Raw genomic sequence first — 18,897 nt, 5'->3', positions numbered from 1 at the left:
TCACTAATAAATGTGTCGGCCGTTGGGATAGCGTGTCAAGAAGTTGTCTGCCCATTTTTGCCAATCATTTGGCTTTAGTTTCGGCTCGTTTGCGTCAGAGTGTCTGCTCAAATGGGCCGACAAACGAGACCATTATGCTTGCAATTAGCCAAATTGATTTTGTGATAGCAGGAAGCACTCCCCATCGCCTACAATTAATATACATACATATTAACCATTGATACATACAGAGTTGCATATTTCATTCAGCAAAGGTATTGGTAGCGGCACCGCGAGCCTTTACTTCTCACGCTGCCCTTTAACTTCACAGCTGATAATATAAATCCAATTAATCATTCTGCACAAAGCGGCAAATAGCTGAAAAAATTCTTAGCATTTCCGCTCACATCGTTTAACTACTAATTAGCCTACAGACCGCATTATGTGCTCAAGTAATAAATGCATTGTCTGCCTTAATGACCATCGCATCGCACTGCTCATTTGATGCCGACTGCACACTGACCGACTTACAAATACCGCCATGGCCCCGTAGTCACCGAACGTGACCTTGAGATGTTCATTAGTTACTGGCGAGAATAAGCAATTATGTGTAGTCTTTTATCTTCTCATACCCCATGACTAACACAAAAACGAGTGAAGAGTGTTTTTTGCGTGAGATCATATATCATATGATTATTTTTCAAAGGAAACACAGTTCCATTATTGGCGCAACTGCCACCCATTAGATTTGAGGTGGTTCTAAATAATTATTTAGACCTATATTATTAAGATTCCTTGTCAATTGAGGAAATAAAACTCGTATTTTTGGCTACAAATAATAATCGGAAATACTGTTGCATACTTTTCGCTGCTTTCACAAAAATCTAAATAGCCGAATAAAACGAGCAAAAATAAATAAAACAAATATTTGGTTTTGGATTGCAAGTTAAGCTGTGGTTTTTTCTAAACCCCATTCTTGTTTGTATTTATTTTTGTTATTCGGCGCTGAAGCATTTAAATGATTGCCAAGAAGTATAAGAGGGTATCACTAGCGCCACCTAGTAGCAAATAGCTTTTGTAAACTAGTCGCGGCCAGACAAGATCCACATCTCTCAGTTAGGTTCCACATTTTGCTTCGTTCGTGTGCTTTGCGCGTGCGCCCAGTTTGAGAGTGCACGCGATCGCGAGCGGACTTACACCTGTTGCAAGCGCACGAACTTGCTATCGAACTAATCGAGATCGGCGATTCGCTATAAAATTAACAATAAAGCCTAATCTTAAGAGTGCGGCTTATAAATGATAATCAGTACGGCCCAAGAGAAGTGTTGTGCATCGATTGTATAGCAAAGCCTTCACAGCCTTAAACCCGATTCAATAACGCTAAGGCGCAATAAAACGAGTGTCTGTGCGCTACAATGCAGCTCAACATCAATTGAAGAATAAAACGTAGTGTAGTTCTGCCCCTGAGCTGGCGCGACTCATAAAATTATGCAAATTGCCTATGTGGCGGCATGGATACGCCGCTGGGCAAAGTGTTAAAGGTGCGTCGTTGTCATCAACATTGCCCTGGGCTGGGCATTGTCTACATTGTCAACGGATTGCGGATTGCGGTTATGGTTGCCACAAGAAAAAAAAAGCGCCAAGTTCAAATAAAAATATTACAATAAAAAATATAAAATTCCAAACTGTTTTGATATGCCAGACAGCAGATCGCTCGCCTAAGCAAAAGAATGAAATATAATGACGACACTTTTTCTTATATTTCAAGATTGTTTGTAATCGCATGCTGAGTGCGTCGCAAACGTATGACTTAAGCAACAAACTTGATGAAATTTATGTATATTACCACACAACTTGTTAATGGCATTCATAATGCCATGCAACACATTACGCTCAACGATAGCGTACTTTATTTGATTTATTTTGATGTGTTAAGTTTTTAATCGCACTTTCACCAGCGCTCAATGCCAGTCGCCAGTCGCCAATTGCCAGCTGCCACCAGACAGCAGCCAACGGCCAGCGTCCAGTAGCGCAAGCAAGCTCAAATAAAGTCATAACAAAATATGCCCATGAGCACGTCACAACTTTAACAGGCAATAAAAAGTAGTAGTCATGAAGCACTATGTAAGTGTCTGGCCATAAAATGCGGCACATAGCAATTTGATTATCGTGGACTTGACTCATCCACTCCAGCTTTCTCCATATCGTAGTCCAATTAAATTGCGAACTAAAAACAAAAGACAGAGGAAGAAAAAACAGACACCCACAAATGCAAACGCAACTGCCACAAAATGCTGTGACATGTGCAACAACATGAAGCCTGCTGCTTGGGTCCTTTGCTTGTTTGCAATGTGTCAACAATGGCTTGTTAGCCAAGCAATTGACATGGCCAGCTCATGTGTGGGCCGCCAGCTCGCCATATATTTTAGCGTACAGCGGCGAGCAGAGCAAACACCTTATTGACAACCGCAACTACATGCCAGCATACATCGGCCTGACTCGAACTCAATTTTACGAGTCCGACTCCGAGTCCGAGTCTGGATCTGGGTCTGAGTCTGCATGCAGCCGCATGTGGGCAGCAAGTAAACGTACTATTATATGGTATACATATTTTATGGTATTATTGCAAATCGAGGCATGCAAATGCGCATTGTACACAATTATCAGCGATTTCTAATTGCCTGACGTGCCAATTAATGTGTGCACAGCCATAGCCGATAGCGATTTGAATCAGCTTTATGGGTTAAATGGCATTTGCAGTCGATGTCAACTTGGTAGCAAGTTTGCGTGGGCAGCCCACATGATATGCAGCCCAATTTGTACTCACACATGCGAGTAGCAAGAGTGTGAAATGCCGCAGCATTCGAGTAGTAGTTGAAGTCGACGACATGCTGTCAGTCTGCAGTCCCCAATCCCCAATCCCCAGTTCGCGGTTGCAGCCCGCGCTCGTGTTTCAATGGGGAGCCCATCAAAATTGTCTCATTTCTTATGCAAACTGCAGCGGTTGCAACGTGAGCTTGCCACATACGCGCTCTCGTACTCGTACTCGTATCGTACTCCTAGTGCCTCTACGAAGCGAAGCCAACTAAACTAAAACGCCATAATTAAAACTGGCAACTGTGGATGCTACCATTTTCTTACAGAAACTTTTTAATTAAAACCAAACACACACAACACACACACAACACACACACAGATACAGACACAAGCGTAGCTTAACAACGCGTACTTGGTGTCTATTTGATTGACAAGCGGAACCTATGATGCCAGCCACCGCTTCATCCGCCCTCCTCCTATGGCCGCTGTCGTTGCCGTTGCCGGTGAAAACAGATACAGGTTAATTGTGTCCATTTAGTCGGCCTCACTTCGCATCAATAGGAAAGTGGCAGCAACAACAGCTGGCCTGCAATTTACAGCCATATTTTATGCGGTCGCGTTATTATGCAGTAGCAGTAACTGCCAACTTGTTGTTGCCCAATAAATTTTGTTGTTTTGCACAACTGTGCACGCCTCGATGTCCGCTATGGCTTGCGTTTACGCTTAATTTAGAAATTCTTTGAGTTGTTTTGCGCGCTTTCGCAGCGCTAATTATGCAGTGTTGCAGCCGCCGGCTATAACCAAAACATAAAGCCCAGACCAAAGCCAAGACCAAAACTGAAACTAAAACTGAAAACGTTGTTTATGAGTGCGCTTAGTGGCTGTAACTGCGGCTTCCACAGCGACTGCGGCTGCTACTGCTGCTGGCAGCAACTACAACTACCAAATCTAGTCAATTACGACCGTTGCGCATCGATAAACTTTCTCCGAAAGATAGGCTGTCCGGCCGTCTGGGCACCCTCGCAGCTACTTAACCTCGATGCAGGTTGGGGCGTTAATTTGTTATGTTCACGCAATTGATGTGGCCAACCCGGAGCTGGACCGCTCGGCAGCTGAAGCGTGAAAACTAGGCTCGCTTAGCATTATTTTAGTTTTAAAAAGAAAAGAACGATTTGTGGCTGGAATTGCCGTTGACGCGTATTAATTGCGGGCATGTCAGGAATTTCACTACAATGGACCAGCGATTTATGGCCACCACACATAGACACCTCACCTGTATTGTTCTGCATTTGTTAGCATAACAAAAAACGTGTGGCAATGGGTCAACAACCGTTATGAGTTCCTCAATGTGTGTGTCTTCTAAAAACAAACTTAATTTATTTATGACAAGATAGGTGCTTAGCATTGCTTTACCTCTATTTATGTATATATTTATTTGCATTTATTTAAATATCAGCAAACGCTGGTAGCAGAACTGTTATGTCATTATTTAGTAACAAGTTCATTTCCTAAGTCTTTTGTTTTGCAGCATTTGCTGCCAAAAAATGTGGCTGACTTTTTAGATCCAAAGCAACATTTCGAATTCAAATGGGAGATTACTACAGATTTATAAATGCATCATTGGAACTAGTTATAGGAAGTCGAGCCATGCTATAAAATCATCTTCATTTCCCAATTCTTTGGTTGTGCAGCATTTGTTGCCAAAAAATGTTGCTGACTTTTTAGATCCAACGCAACATTTCGAATTCAAATGAGAAGGAAGTCAAGCCGTGCTAAAAACTTTAAAAAGTCATAGAGTATTTATTATGCTACTAATGCCGCTACATACCTGAAAATTGTCCGGCCAAGTCGCTCATAAAAAAAAAACACCACGCTAACTATCAATTTAAAGTAAATACTGCAGACTTTTTTGTAGCAATAGAAAAAAGTATAGCAACATTTCTGCAACATGAATGTTGCCCGTTGAGAATCGTATTACGTATACGTACCCCTTTTACAAGTATAACTTTAAATTGAGAAAAAACGCCAACATTCCATGTTGTGTTGGCCTGTTTTTATATTTTTTTACCGAAGCAAAAGCTTAATTCTCAGAATAAACACAATCGATCAATAACCGTATGATGTTATTGCTTCGATGCTGAAATCAAATTAAAATCTTCTTAATGATTGTAAATAGTTTAATAGCCAGCCCTTAAAAAAGACATAACATTTGCACATAATTAGCTCGGCATGTTTTGTTATAAATCGTTTCAGACCATAAATAAAATGGGCGAAATTGTGTTTAAGGCACTCACACATTCATCATTTACATATCTAAAATTTATACATGCGTTTGTTGTTAGCTGTTTTTTTTCGCTAATTGGTTGTCTCTGTGGCTTTAGTGGCCAAAAAACAATGCGCAATTAAGCAACAAAATGTTCGTTGTCCATGCCTTTTATCACTTTTTGTAGCAAATTAAAAAACAACTTCGTTTTCTCATAAATCATAGTCATAGACCTGTTGTGACTTTTGTGGAATACTCGTATGTTGCGAAGCAATATAAGTTAATTAGCCAAAAATTAACTGAACAAGGAAACGATGCTTTAACTGTTTTCTTTATGCGATTGAGCGCATCTGGCCGACATGGAAATGCCCGATCATTTATCAAATACTCAAAGAGTTGCCTCAACTGGGCGAGCAACATCATGTTTCATCGCTGTTCCTGGCAATTTTATCTGTCACACTGTCAGCTCGTGTTAGCATGCAAATCATCTTCGTGCAACAGGCACACGAGGCATTCACTAACACACACACAGATAGCAGCTCTCATGTATTCCCCTGCCCTGCTTTCAGCTAACAAATCTACACAAATCTGCAGCGGCGAGTGCGCATTTAAAAAAAGAAAATGGAGCAACTGTTGCTCCACTCTTGTTCGATAGATTCTGATTGCATTCGACATTTAACACAACTTTTATAGATTGGTCTGGCTTTCGGCTTGGTTTTAATTGCCGGCCAGATGGGGACGCCTACGCCCCATTTGTGAATTTCACTTGGCTGCGTGAATAATCCGATTGCATATAGCTTTTGCTTTAGTTGTTCCACATTTTCCGTTTTGAAAACCCCAAGGCATGTCGCATATGATAATTGCAATCGAAAGCCAAATGGGCGACTTAAAATGCAGCATCGATCAATCTAATAGCAATATGTTAAGCCTGAAGTATTTTACAGGCGTTTTACGCGGCGCTCCAACTTAATTGCCACTTTTGGAGTCGGGCCATTAGGCTAGGCGTTAGATTATTATCGGGCCAATGAAATATGAGCCAACTAGCCAAAAACAACACACAGCAGACAATGCCTCATTAGAGCGCCCCCAGAGAGCGAAACTGCCAAATCCGAAATCCAAACTAGTTTAGCGGCTAAATGCCTGGCATGTCATAGACTAAAAGCCAAGAGTGGACTAAGCGAGAAAAAAAAACACACACACACACACACACACAAAAGAAAGAAAAAATACAAATGGGCAGCAGGCAGTCTAAACTATGTAATTATAATTTCCACAACAGACAGCGGTGGCTGTGTATCTGAAAGATACAAAAATTATAGTTCATTCGGCGCATAAAATATAGAAACAAGTTAATCCATTAGCGGGCGCGGTCTTAGCCAAGTCCACAGCCGCGGCCGCAGCCGCCGCCAGCGTCAGCGTCGCCGTTGACATTGCCATCATTTGAGTTGACGTTCTAGCTTGGGTTACAGTTAAGTTATACGTATAACTGGAAAAGATGACACACACACACACACACACACACACAAAGCGACGAGTTCGAGTACGAGTACATGTATAGACATGCATAGTAGGCAGTTATTAAATACATATTTCTCATTGTTTATCTTTTGGCATTCGTATGTTAATATCGGAAATATGTCAGCCTGCCATCATAATGTGGCATCTGCGCCTTCCCTCCTCCCCTCCCCCTTTCTAGTAAATACTCATCTCGTCGTATGCAAGAATTGTAATAAATTATGAAATTTACAGTTGAGGAAAATTCTCAATGCAACAGCTACTCGTAAATGAGTCGTCATGCGGTCGTATTTGGGTTAAGCTGATAACTTCATCTGAAACTGTAGCATTGTCTGCTCAACTGTATAAAACGCTTCAAATGAGATCTCTGATAACACATTCTGAGCCACAGACGCTCCGAACCTGATGAGCTTGGCTTTCTGTGCCAGGTTAAGTGTGTGAGAGATGAAAAGAATTTGGCTTTGAGCTGCAGTCTCTGGCCTCTGCTTCTGCTTCTGCCAGAGCTTGACGAGCTCGCTCTGCGGCTGCTGCAGACGGAATGTCAAGTGGGCGTTAAAGTGTTAGGCTACAGGTCTAAACGTGAAGGTTTTGGAGCACTCAACTGTTCATTGTTGTTGATGCTGTCGCTGTCGCTGTGGCTGTGGCTGCATTCTATCAGATAAAAAGGTATTATTAACACACAGTCGTGAAGCGGCTCTGATTTACAACCCACCACAAGATTTTGTAGTTGTGTTATGTGGAAGAAAGTGTCATGGCGGGGGGGAATTTAACGGTAAGTTGCATTGACCAGAACTTAATGTTCTTCGTTTAAGCTTCTTTTGGGATGATTAGCTTAATTTGCATGGCCATAAACAGGGGAGTGGGGCAATAAAGAAAAGTAAACCAAGACAAACCGTTTGAGCCAATTGACTTCTCAGCCTGCTAGCAACTAGTGAATGGCCATAAAAAATATGCATAAATACAGAAAAACAGAGAGAGGGAAAGAGACAGTTAAGCATAAATGGCTATGAAATTAATTGCTTGTCTGCATTTGCAACGCAATTTTCACTCGACTGTGGGGATAGAAATGTACACGAAAAAAGAGAGACCTGCTGCGGCCACCACTTTGTGCACAAACTTGGAACTTGACAAATGTTTTTAGTGCTGTGGCAAATCATAATAGCAGAAATAATAATAATAATAGTATTTCCACATAGTGGAAAAGCACAATAAAACTAGACAAACTGCAGTTAGAGCAGACAGCAATTGCAGCCTGGATTGATGGCAGCGCCGCAAGCGAGCAACAACAACGCCAACAACAACAACAACAGCAACTACAGCCCGCCATGTTGCCAATTTAGCATTTCGAGCTGGAGCGGTCTTTTTTTCTTGCTTCTTAGTAATATTTGTAGAATTTAGATTCACTCTTAAATACAATGAGATTCCTTGGCAAAAGGGCAACCAAACTTGAGAAGCCATCGATCGAATGACATGCAAATTGTTTGTTGCTTGTTTGTTTGTTTGTTTGTTTGTTGGTCGGACGGTTGCCATGCCATAACAGAAGTTTAAAAGTAGGTCCGTTGCTCGCAGCGATGCTTATTTCAATCAATTAGGCCCTGAGCGGCCGATGGGTCAACAATTTGGCTTTTGGAAGCTTATGGGGCTATCGTATTTTATTGATAAATTATGCGCCGCATATCGCGACACCGATCGCGTCACTTACAAGCCCCTCAACACATGTAGCAACAGCTACAGCAACAGCACCAGCCAGCGTCTGAATCAATAAATAGTAACGGTAACGCATTCTAGCTCGCTCTCTCAAAGTGGTTTGGTATTGATTCGAAAACCACAACTCCGACAATGTCCGCTCGCCAACAATCGCCGGAAGTCTTTGTGGGGCATATTTAGCTGGCACTTGAATCTGGCCCGTGAGCTGAGCTTGGAACGCATTTTTCTTGTCTATTTATGATCATTGTGTGATCGCGTTTTAATCACACGAAATTGGAGCCTTAGTAGCACATGTGAATCGACTTGAAACAACAACAACAACAACAGTATGATGCCCCTTGCTCATTCACAACTGTCGGATTACTTTTAAAAGAGTGATGGGGGGCGGGGGGGACGGTTCGCTTTTCCTTGGAAAATGTGCGGGTACTTACCTTGAACTGGTTACCGTTGCTTACACAAATAAAGCCCACTCACTTGCCTAATCACCCACACACACACACACACACACACACTGTTGCTGCTTGGTGTAACGGCGCGGCGGCTCAATTGTCTGTAGTTTTCTTTTGAGCCATAATTGAACGTTGGCAGTACTTGGCGCATCGCGTGCTGCATTTTTTCTTTTCTTCTGCTGCCGTTTACAGCGCCTCAGTCTCACAGCCTTCTCCGAGCCCCCAACTTCTTGTTTGTTCTATGCAGGGCTCTCCAATACATTGTTGTTGTTGTTGTTGTTGTTGGTTCCCAGTTGCTTGGAAATCATCTTCATTTTCTGACTTGGCTCAATTTTACCGGAAACCATACGAGTAGTAGTTGTTTATGTAGGCGGCGTCCAGTTATGACTGCAACATGCATTTTGTTGCCTCATGCTGTTTATAATTCAATTATGTGTATCCGTGTGTGTACTTAAGGTGTGCTTTTGACAACCGACTGCGCAGCTTGAGTTTCTTTTCCGCTTTAATTTCGACCTAACTAAGTCAGAATGTATATGTGTGTGTGTGTGCGGCCCAATGGGAATGTTAGTTCTTGAGTTAGTTGAGGGCGAACGTTTATTTTTCTTTTCAATGATGCTTTAACATGTCATAATAAATGCGATTTAGCTGATGCTCCGTAAAACTTTTCAGAGAAATTGTACTCAGTGTACAGGCATTTCTATAAACATGAAAGCTGACTTGTTGCCCATACTCTGAATTTAGTAAGGCTTTCCAATTACATGATAATACTGCGGTATTAAATGTAAAGAATATTCAACACAATAATAATAATAATAATAATAATAATAATAATAATAATATAAACAAAGCCCTAGTCTTCTCTTTAATATCTCCTTAAAAGCGTACATACTTGTATTCAAAAAAAAAATAAATTACAGATTTTTTAAGGCACTAGGAATGTAGCCACCATTGATAATGCTCGTCAAATCAATTTAAAACAATCGCTGTCTTTCTTTTTCATTCGAGCAATTTCCACTAGAAAAAAAAAACAATGTATTCTTCAAACAAGTTATCAAAATCAAATAAAATCCATAACACTATAAATGTATAATAACTTTCCATTTATCTCTACAATTGATGCGCTTAAATACTTGTAGATAGCAGATCCCATTTCTTTGAATTAATATTTTTATAAAAATAAAAAGATTTAATCACTTGTTCTATGGATAGAAGTCCTGCAACAGAATTAAATGGTTATTCGTATATCTTTGTAGCATAGAAGTCGCTTCAAACTAATCGAATTGAGTTGACAACTCTTAGAGTCCGAAACTATTAGCTAACTCAAGGCAAAACATTAACACGCGCCGGCTCCATTAGCAGCACAGTCCACGCCCCGCTTTGATGGTCCACAAAGAGGCTCAGAGCACTAAGCTAAAAGCGGCTTAATGCACACACACACACACACACACACACACACACACAAATACACATGGCTGGCGACTGTTAAGCTGCAATTGCTGCCAAGGCTTTAGCTACCAGCTCACAAAGTGGCTGGCATTGCGACTTACTCGTATGTTCGCTGCACAGAATGGATAATGCAAGGCATTGCAGCCGCACTGATGATGATGAAGATGAAGTTATTATTATCTGACAAGGGCATCATCGGCAAGCTGCAGTGGTCAGTGGCTCGGTGGCTTGGTGGCTTGGTGGCTGCGGCACTTAGGTATTGCTGCAGTTGAAGTGCTGGCTGGACCATCTTTATTAGAGGCGTGACTAATCGCCAGCGTCTAGAGGAAAGCTATTTGCGCAGCCATCATTATTAGGCTCGATTATGAGCGCTCGAGTGCTGCCAGCTCTGGCAATTCTCGATGTGTAAATAGCCGGACTATGCAGAGGGGCCAGCCTTCAAATTTGATTAGTTTCTTGCCAAGTTGGCCAAGTACGCCAAGTACTGGCTACCGCTGCACGAACTGAGATCGATTACTTCCGCATGCTGCCTTCGTCAATCAGCCAACTGCAACTGCAACTGCAACTGCGGCTGAGTGTTGGCTTCTGTTGCTGCTGTTTCCATTTCGCGGACATCCATCTTCATTTCACATACGAATGCGGTAGATGCGATCAACTGTTCAGCTCACTCGAAAGTGTTAGATTTCCAAGGTATTTCTTTTGTTTCACCTCCGACGTCAGATAAAAAACCCAAACAACAATACAAGTCGAGGGCAGTTGCCGTCAGTTAGAAGTTGGTCATGTGCCTTGCATACGAAATGAGCTTTTGATTCCAGTTCGCAGTTGTCGGCGCGATTTTGAAAGTAAATTATATGCAGTGCAGGCGATCGATCAAGCGAACTGAAACTGACACTTGGTGGGAGAGTGCAGCATGGGTTTTCATTTTCAGCCACAAGCTACAGACAGGCTGTAAGCTGTGAGCTGTGAGCGTGAAAGTTGCTAAGCCGTTGAGTTGCTGTTGGTGTCATTATTAATCAATGATCGAATAATTACATGCGCGCTGATTGTGTGGCAGCCTTAAGCCGTCCGCTCCGACCTGACAATGTGGACAATAAATTTTGTGAAACAATGCATATATTTAATAATGGAAAGCAGAAATCTATACTAAGTATGTTTCGGTGCAGTGCAACACAAACAAAATGAATTTATAAAGCGAAAATAAAGCTATATAGTGTAAAAAAAGGAAAATGTGAATGCTAACAAGCAGGAGCAGCAGCAGTAGCAGCAACAACAACAACAACAACAGTAACAACCACTAAAGAAAAATAATTACGAGCACAAAATACAAGTCAAGAACAGCAGCAGTAGCAGTAGCAGCAAAATAATAAGCAACAGCAACATGACCAGCCTGTCAGCAGCAGCAGCAGCAACAGCAACAGCAACAATAACTACTACAGTGAATACAACAACAACAACAACAACGCCCGCAACAGCAACGGCGACGGCGACGGGCAGCTTGGAGCCGGCGGTGGTGCCACGTACCGCCAATTTGCTGGCATGCAAACAATGGTGGCGCGTCTGTTTCTTGTACGGCGACCAGCAGAAATATTATCGACAGCTCTATAGCAAGGCAGCGGCGCAGCGATTGGCCGGCACAGGTACTGATACAGGTACTGGTACTGGCACTGGTACTGGCACTGGCAATGGTACTGGTACAGGAACAGGAGGCCAAGGCACAAACGAGGCTAATAATGAAAATGACAACAATAACTGCCAATTGACGGGCAACTACGATACGGTCGCTGATTTTATCGCAGTCTCGCAATTAGATGTGGACGACGATGTAGACGATGGCATCGATTTGGGCGACAGTGCCCGCTCGGCGAGCGGAGCGGCAGAAAGTGCAGCAGCGACCACACGACCGCTCTTTCCCGCCAAATGCGAGTCATCGACACCGCGTCGCAGTAAAAAGCTGCTGCGCTCGTTGCGCGTCCACGTCAAAGGATCGGCAACGAGGAGCAGCAGGGAGCTCAAGCAGAAGCAGCAACAACAACAACAGCACCAGCAGCAGGAACGTAAGCAACAACACACGGGTGAGCCAACCAAACGCAACGCCAAAGTGACCGTGCTCGACGACCCCTTTCTGTTCGGCATCGATGCAGATCATCTGGGTGATCTGGTCAAAGGGAAGCAATATCCAAGCGATGCCACTGAGCACATTGCCAAATACTATAGCGGCTATGTGGAGCGTGCCGCGCAGCATGAACTGCAACCGGAGCCCACGGCCAAGGTGCTGGAGATCATAGAGCAGCCGGAGGAAGATGAGCAGCAGCTGAGGGCTGTCGCTGATGAGCCCAAGCCCGCATTGCCACCGAAGCAGAAACAGCAGCGACCGGCGCCGCCGCCACCCGCACGCACCCCGCTGCCGAACGCGTCCGGGCAGCTACCATTGAGCGCCAGCGATTTACAGTTTCTGAACTTGAGCCTGCGCAAGCGCAGTTTACCGCACAGCATGAAGCCGTTTAAGGATGCCAGCACTGCCACCGATGCTCACAATATCAGTTTCACTTTCAACGAAGTGGAAGGCAAAGCCACAGCGCCGGAAACGCTCGCCAAAGCCACAACCTCCATCGCAACCTCAAACTCTCAGCAGGAGCCTAACGAGTAAGTAACTTCTCAAAATGCATCTTGGCCATTTGTCAGTTGTAATTTTCATAGCCGTCTGCTGACAATTTAAATGGCCGGCAAAACAAATAAATGCAAAACTGTTCGAGCCCTGCTCCAAGGAGCTCTTCAACGGCAATAAAAGCAGCAGCAGCAGCCGCCGCCGGGCAATTTTCTTCGGCCCGGCCGGCAGAAGTGCGCAAATAATGATTGATTACCCGCAGCCAATGCCGCCGCAGTCGCCAGCAACTTGTTGTGCAACTTGGTCGGTGGACACAATGACAAACTGACAGACTGACAGACTGACGGGCGACGGCAGCCAGGGCATCTAGAAGTCAATGAACACACATTGCGTGCTTGTTGCAAGATATGTTGACGGCGACGTCGAAGTCGATATCGATGGCAACGGCAACAACAACAGCAACAGCAACGGCGGCTGTGTGCGCATGGCAGTTCTTGGCTGTCTGGCCAGACCGCAATATGCAGGCGACTGTAAACACGCAACTTCTGGCAACTTGTTCTCTGTAGGCCTTCTTCTTCCTCTTCGTGTCGTTGTTGTTGCTGTTGCTGTTGTTGTGGCTGTTGCTGTTGCTGCTGAAATTGAAACTACTTAAGCTGCCTGACTGCCAGGCTGCCTGGTTAGTTTCGTTTGCGTAAATTGTTTATTGAGAGTTACGCATGCGCGCTTCACTCACTCACTCTCGCGAAGCCACGCAAGCTCGGGTTACGCATACGCCGCGTTGGCCTGCCAAAGTGTGATTTACTTGGGCCCATTGTCTAGATGGTCCGTCTGCATCTGCCTCGGTCTCAGCCGTCTTGGGCAACTTAACATAAACATGAGCACTTCCCAATACTTAAAGGAGGAGGACTTCATGCGCTGATGGCGCTGATGCTGCTGCTGCTGCGGATGCTGCTCCCGCTCATGTCATGATTTTGCATAATGTCATGCAAATAGCGCCCTAAGTTATAGTGTGTGCTGTCGGGCACAAAGGCCCTGAGCAGGCGCAGTCGCAGTCGCAGCCGCAGCCTCAGTCGCATCCGCAGTCCATTCCTATGAATTATGGCCGACAGGCGCGCACAAAAACATTATCCGGACTTACCAAGAGTCAATGGCCATAGATATCCCAAGATTGGCTGCTGTCGCAATTGTTTGCCGAGCTATTTCATTTAACATTAGCCAACCAGCCAACCAGCCAACCAAGCAACCAACCAGCCAGTCAGCCAGCCAGCCAACCCAAACGATTGTTTTCACTGTCAACATGATATTTCCTTTTTCGCCGCAGTAGAGCGAAAATATTGCATAGGGAATTGTGAATTGGAGCCACATACCCGTACTACACCTATGCTAGTACTCTTACTATAGAAGCAAGTTATGATTTACTATGCATTCAATATATTAACATATTTAACTCTGCACAAAGTATGTACACTCAGGAAAAAATAGCACTACAAATGCAAATATTTTAACTACTATAGCATAGGAAATGGAAAAGATAAACTACTTGTAGAGCGAATCGGCATTGTTGGAAAATTAAACGCATGGAGTGCATCAAATCAGCGTGTCTTTTTTTATCCTTTCCCCAAAGGGCTAAAAGGATATACCAATATAATCCAACAGAAGTAGGCGGGACAGATCTCACAAAGTGTATAAATTCTAAATCGGTTTGCTGATTTCAGATAGACAAAGAACAAGAATCACTGAACTGGAAGTATACATTCTCCACATTCCGACAATTATAGGCAAATATATGGGGTGTTTTTATTTGCGAATATATATTATTATTATTTCTTATTTCGAGTCTTTGGGTCAGCTTACATGCTACTAAGGTTAACTCTAAATAAAGTTATGCCCTAAAACTCATTCTCTGCCGGCAACTGTTGTTAGTATTTCTGCTTTGGTCCACGCTCGATCCATATAATTTTATGATTTTTTTATTTATTAACTTGATTTAATTTCAATCTGCAAAAACTAAGCGCTTCCATTCAACCTCAAATCAAATCATGGTTTTCGAAAAAAAAAAAATAATAACAATAATAAAATATAAAAAAACGCTATTAGGTCCATAATTAAATATTTCAAGACTTCAAAAAACGTGAGGTTTTATGGTATTTTCGATCTTAACCAACTATAGACACCGATTGCGTTTGATATCAGGTTGATATACTTGACTATTGTCTTCTGAGCGCAGCAATGAAGCAAGCAAAACAAAGGACTTAAGCAACAAACTTACAAAAAAGTTACATACTAATATCGTGCTCGTGGGCCAAAATTGGCAAAAAGGCAAACGACGCATATATCCGCCGCAAGCTGTCGGCAACTATTTTTGTTGAAATCATATTTAATGTTCATCGAATTTCGCCACAAAACAAAAAGACCACTCAATTAGCCATCAAAAAAGTATGGCAACAACAAACTAAAAGCTACAAATTACAAGTCACAGTCCCGAGTGGTGCGAGCTGTCCGACTGGGACACGCACACACATTATGGGTTAGGGTTATTTGCCTCCATGGCTCAGACACAAAATCAATGCATTTCAAATGGGCTGCTAACAGGAAAAGCAAATTCAAAGCAACCCAACACCGTTGCCGTTGCCGTCGCCGTCTTGGTCGTCGTCTTGGCCGCTACGACACAGAACGCAATCAAAGCATAATTAATAATAATAACAGACGCCGTTTTGATGTGGCATGACAGGCTGTGGCTGCCACCAGCAGGCAAGCAGGCAGGCAGGCAGGCAGGCAAGCAAGAATCCGGTAGCTGCCATTTGCCACACGTGAGCATGCGAGCTGACTGCCAGATTGGCCGCGGGCTTGGTTTTCACTGAATTTTGCATTTACGAGTAGATGTATTCGGTTGAATGCGAATGCGAATACGAATACGAATACGAGTACATAAAAAGTAACTACCACGCGCTTACCAGTCCATTCATACATATAGTACATAAATATACTGGTCTTAATGCACCCACGTTGGCCGGCGACTAAAATGCTGCAAACAATTTTAATTGCCTGGTCGCGACTGTCTGTGCGCTGCTAATGAAGTTATTAAAAAATTGCAGTGCAATAATTTCAGCCGCACTCAACAGCAAAACGCTCTGGTCCTCTTCTTAATAGTTCCCGTTTTCCAGTTGGTGTCCGAGTCCATGGCTTAGAGTTCTTCCTCCGAAGATGCTGCTGATGCGGCAGCCACATTCTAAGTGTAATTAACTTGTTCTCAACTCGTGTCTAAGCATTCAATTCAATCTTAACTACCATCGACAGATACATAAATCTTGCACTTTACTCGAATGCACCTGCATACGTGTACATACATTTGCCTAGAAACTCTGCACTCTACACTCTTTTTGTTGCTCTCGTCCTGATGGCAATTTTCCAGTGCATGTCCAGAATGTGGGGCGGGCAAGCTTTGAACTAACTCACATTACAAGTATTTCCACAACCAGCTTCTAACTCTTCAGCTAAATCCGACTCTGGCTCATAAACTCTTATTAACTAGAGGCAATAGGTATGGTAGGTACACATATAGATTCAAAGCTAATTCCAAATGTAACCATCATTTTAATACCCTTTTGATTACATACTCGTGTGGATAAACTATATATACTACTACTACTATATATATGTATAAAGCTAGAGTTCGCACCCTGAAAGCGCTACACTGGCCGCCTCGCAGGTATTAAACCAAAACTTTACTTGCAAATACTAATAATAGTTGACAAATCCAAGGCATCTAACTTTGAGAAAGCGAGGAATTTAGCAATGTCCCCTTTTTTTTAGTATTTTCACCATAATTTAAGAATTGTAATATGTATTCAATCTCTTAAAAGTTAATGATTTATTTTGAGTTTTACTTTACAACTTGCCTAGTAATCATTATTTTTGGGCACAAAAATAAAATAATGATAATTTTTTTTTTTTTGTATCCCAAAACTGGATATACATAAATTTTGTCCTTATTCCCTGTGGGAAAGTCAAGGACAATTACCACTTTAGGTTTATTTTCGATCAAAAAAAAAACTTAAAGAATAAACACTATTTTATGAGCTTTATTTTGTTGCCCACAATTAATGAAGGTTAATCATTATATTGTGAGCGAATGAATAAAATTAAACAAATTTATTTTGTACATTTTGTAATAACAGTTGAAACGATTACAGTCCCTGAGAAAAATATTTGTCCTCACATAGCTATAAGCAACGTTTTTATTTATTACAAATACATACGCATTTTATCGCATTACTTTAAAAATCTTCAACAAATGAGAAAAACACATTTGTCGTGAATTGGGGCTTCATATCGAATATCCAAGTTAAGTACAAGCCATAGTCGCCAGTTGGGAATGGCAGAGTTACTTTTTCAGGGGCAATATAAAGATTGCGCACTAATTGTGTTCCCTGAAACATGAACTTTGCAGAAATCCTAAAAATCATAGAATTACAATTACTCACTGAGTAAGGACATGTGTGGTTGATGTTCGAGAAATTTTTAAATAGACTCCATATAAATATAGCAGCCGGTTGATTGGGTTTCCGCAAAAATTTGCAAGCATCGACGGTATAGTTCATGAGGAAGGGCTTGTAACCGTTTGCCTTCTTCTTCATCTCCAAACGAAAATAAATGTTGTTGGCCGGACTCAAAACATCTATGCTCATATTGAAAACGACCATATCGCGCCGAATTACTTTTAGTCGACAAGTGTCAATTCGAATCCAGGACTTGTTCAAATTTTCACAGACTGCATTCGTCAGTTTGATGTACGCCGCGTACTGTAAATATTCCAAGTGTATGTAAACTTTTCGTATTTTACAATTATTTTTTTTAACTATTTAATCAATTACATTCTTGTTAAGCAAGAAGAGTAGCGCCATCAGAAATCCAAAAATAATTACTGTTCTGGCCATAATAGTGACACTTTTCAATTGACGTTTTCAACTACAGTAACTCACTTTTTATATTACTAATTTGTTAAATCCTAATCGAAAAATAATTGTGCTTATATATAATAGTTTAACATATGTATGTTTTGTGTAAAACTAATGTATTTGTTTGCAATCGCCATTACTATATTGTGCACATTATGCGCCATTAGCTATATTCAATATTATATTACAATTTTATATCTACTCGTACAATCGGACTGTAAAGGAAACTAAACTGAAGTCATTATCTAACGAACAAATATAAGTATGATTGATGTATGTACATAATTCATAGACAGTATAGTTTACAAATGCAGCGACATAATGTTAAAGGGATCTGCTATGCCTGTGCTCTTCTGTCGAACTTCTAAGACTAAGACCATTTTATCCTCAGGATATAAAATACAAATATATATATATATCATGGAGTAGCTGAATTAAACTAAACCAATTTATTTATTACAAGTGCATATGCACTTTCGTCTTTACTTTAAAAATCTTCAACAAATGAGAAAAACACATTGGTCGTGAATTGGGGCCTCATATTGAACATCCAAGTTAAATACAAGCCATAGTCGCCAGTTGGGAATGGGAGAGTTACTTTTTCAGGGGCAATATAAAGATTGCGCACTAATTGTGTTCCCTGAAACATGAACTTTGCAGAAATCCTAAAAATCATAGAATTACAATTACTCACTGAGTAAGGACATGTGTGGTTGATGTTCGAGAAATTTTTAAATAGACTCCATATAAATATAGCAGCCGGTTGATTGGGTTTCCGCAAAAATTTGCAAGCATCGACGGTATAGTTCATGAGGAAGGGCTTGTAACCGTTTGCCTTCTTCTTCATCTCCAAACGAAAATAAATGTTGTTGGCCGGACTCAAAACATCTATGCTCATATTGAAAACGACCATATCGCGCCGAATTACTTTTAGTCGACAAGTGTCAATTCGAATCCAGGACTTGTTCAAATTTTCACAGACTGCATTCGTCAGTTTGATGTACGCCGCGTACTGTAAATATTCCAAGTGTATGTAAACTTTTCGTATTTTACAATTATTTTTTTTAACTATTTAATCAATTACATTCTTGTTAAGCAAGAAGAGTAGCGCTATCAGAAATCCAAAAATAATTACTGTTCTGGCCATAATAGTGACAC

General features: G+C 41.8%; 1 protein-coding gene across 1 annotated transcript in view; it reads left to right on the top strand.

Annotated features, from left to right (window-relative positions):
* Positions 1-18,897, top strand: part of LOC115633767 (protein prickle) — a 55,018-nt gene that overhangs the window by 12,940 nt on the left and 23,181 nt on the right. The window lies entirely within an intron of this gene.

Source organism: Scaptodrosophila lebanonensis, unplaced genomic scaffold, assembly GCF_003285725.1.
Source record: "Scaptodrosophila lebanonensis strain 11010-0011.00,11010-0021.00 unplaced genomic scaffold, SlebRS2 tig00000001-arrow-pilon, whole genome shotgun sequence".
Taxonomy (NCBI): Eukaryota; Metazoa; Arthropoda; class Insecta; order Diptera; family Drosophilidae; genus Scaptodrosophila; species Scaptodrosophila lebanonensis.
The sequence above is the reverse complement of the archived record's forward strand: the minus strand, read 5'-3'. Positions and strand labels throughout refer to the sequence as shown.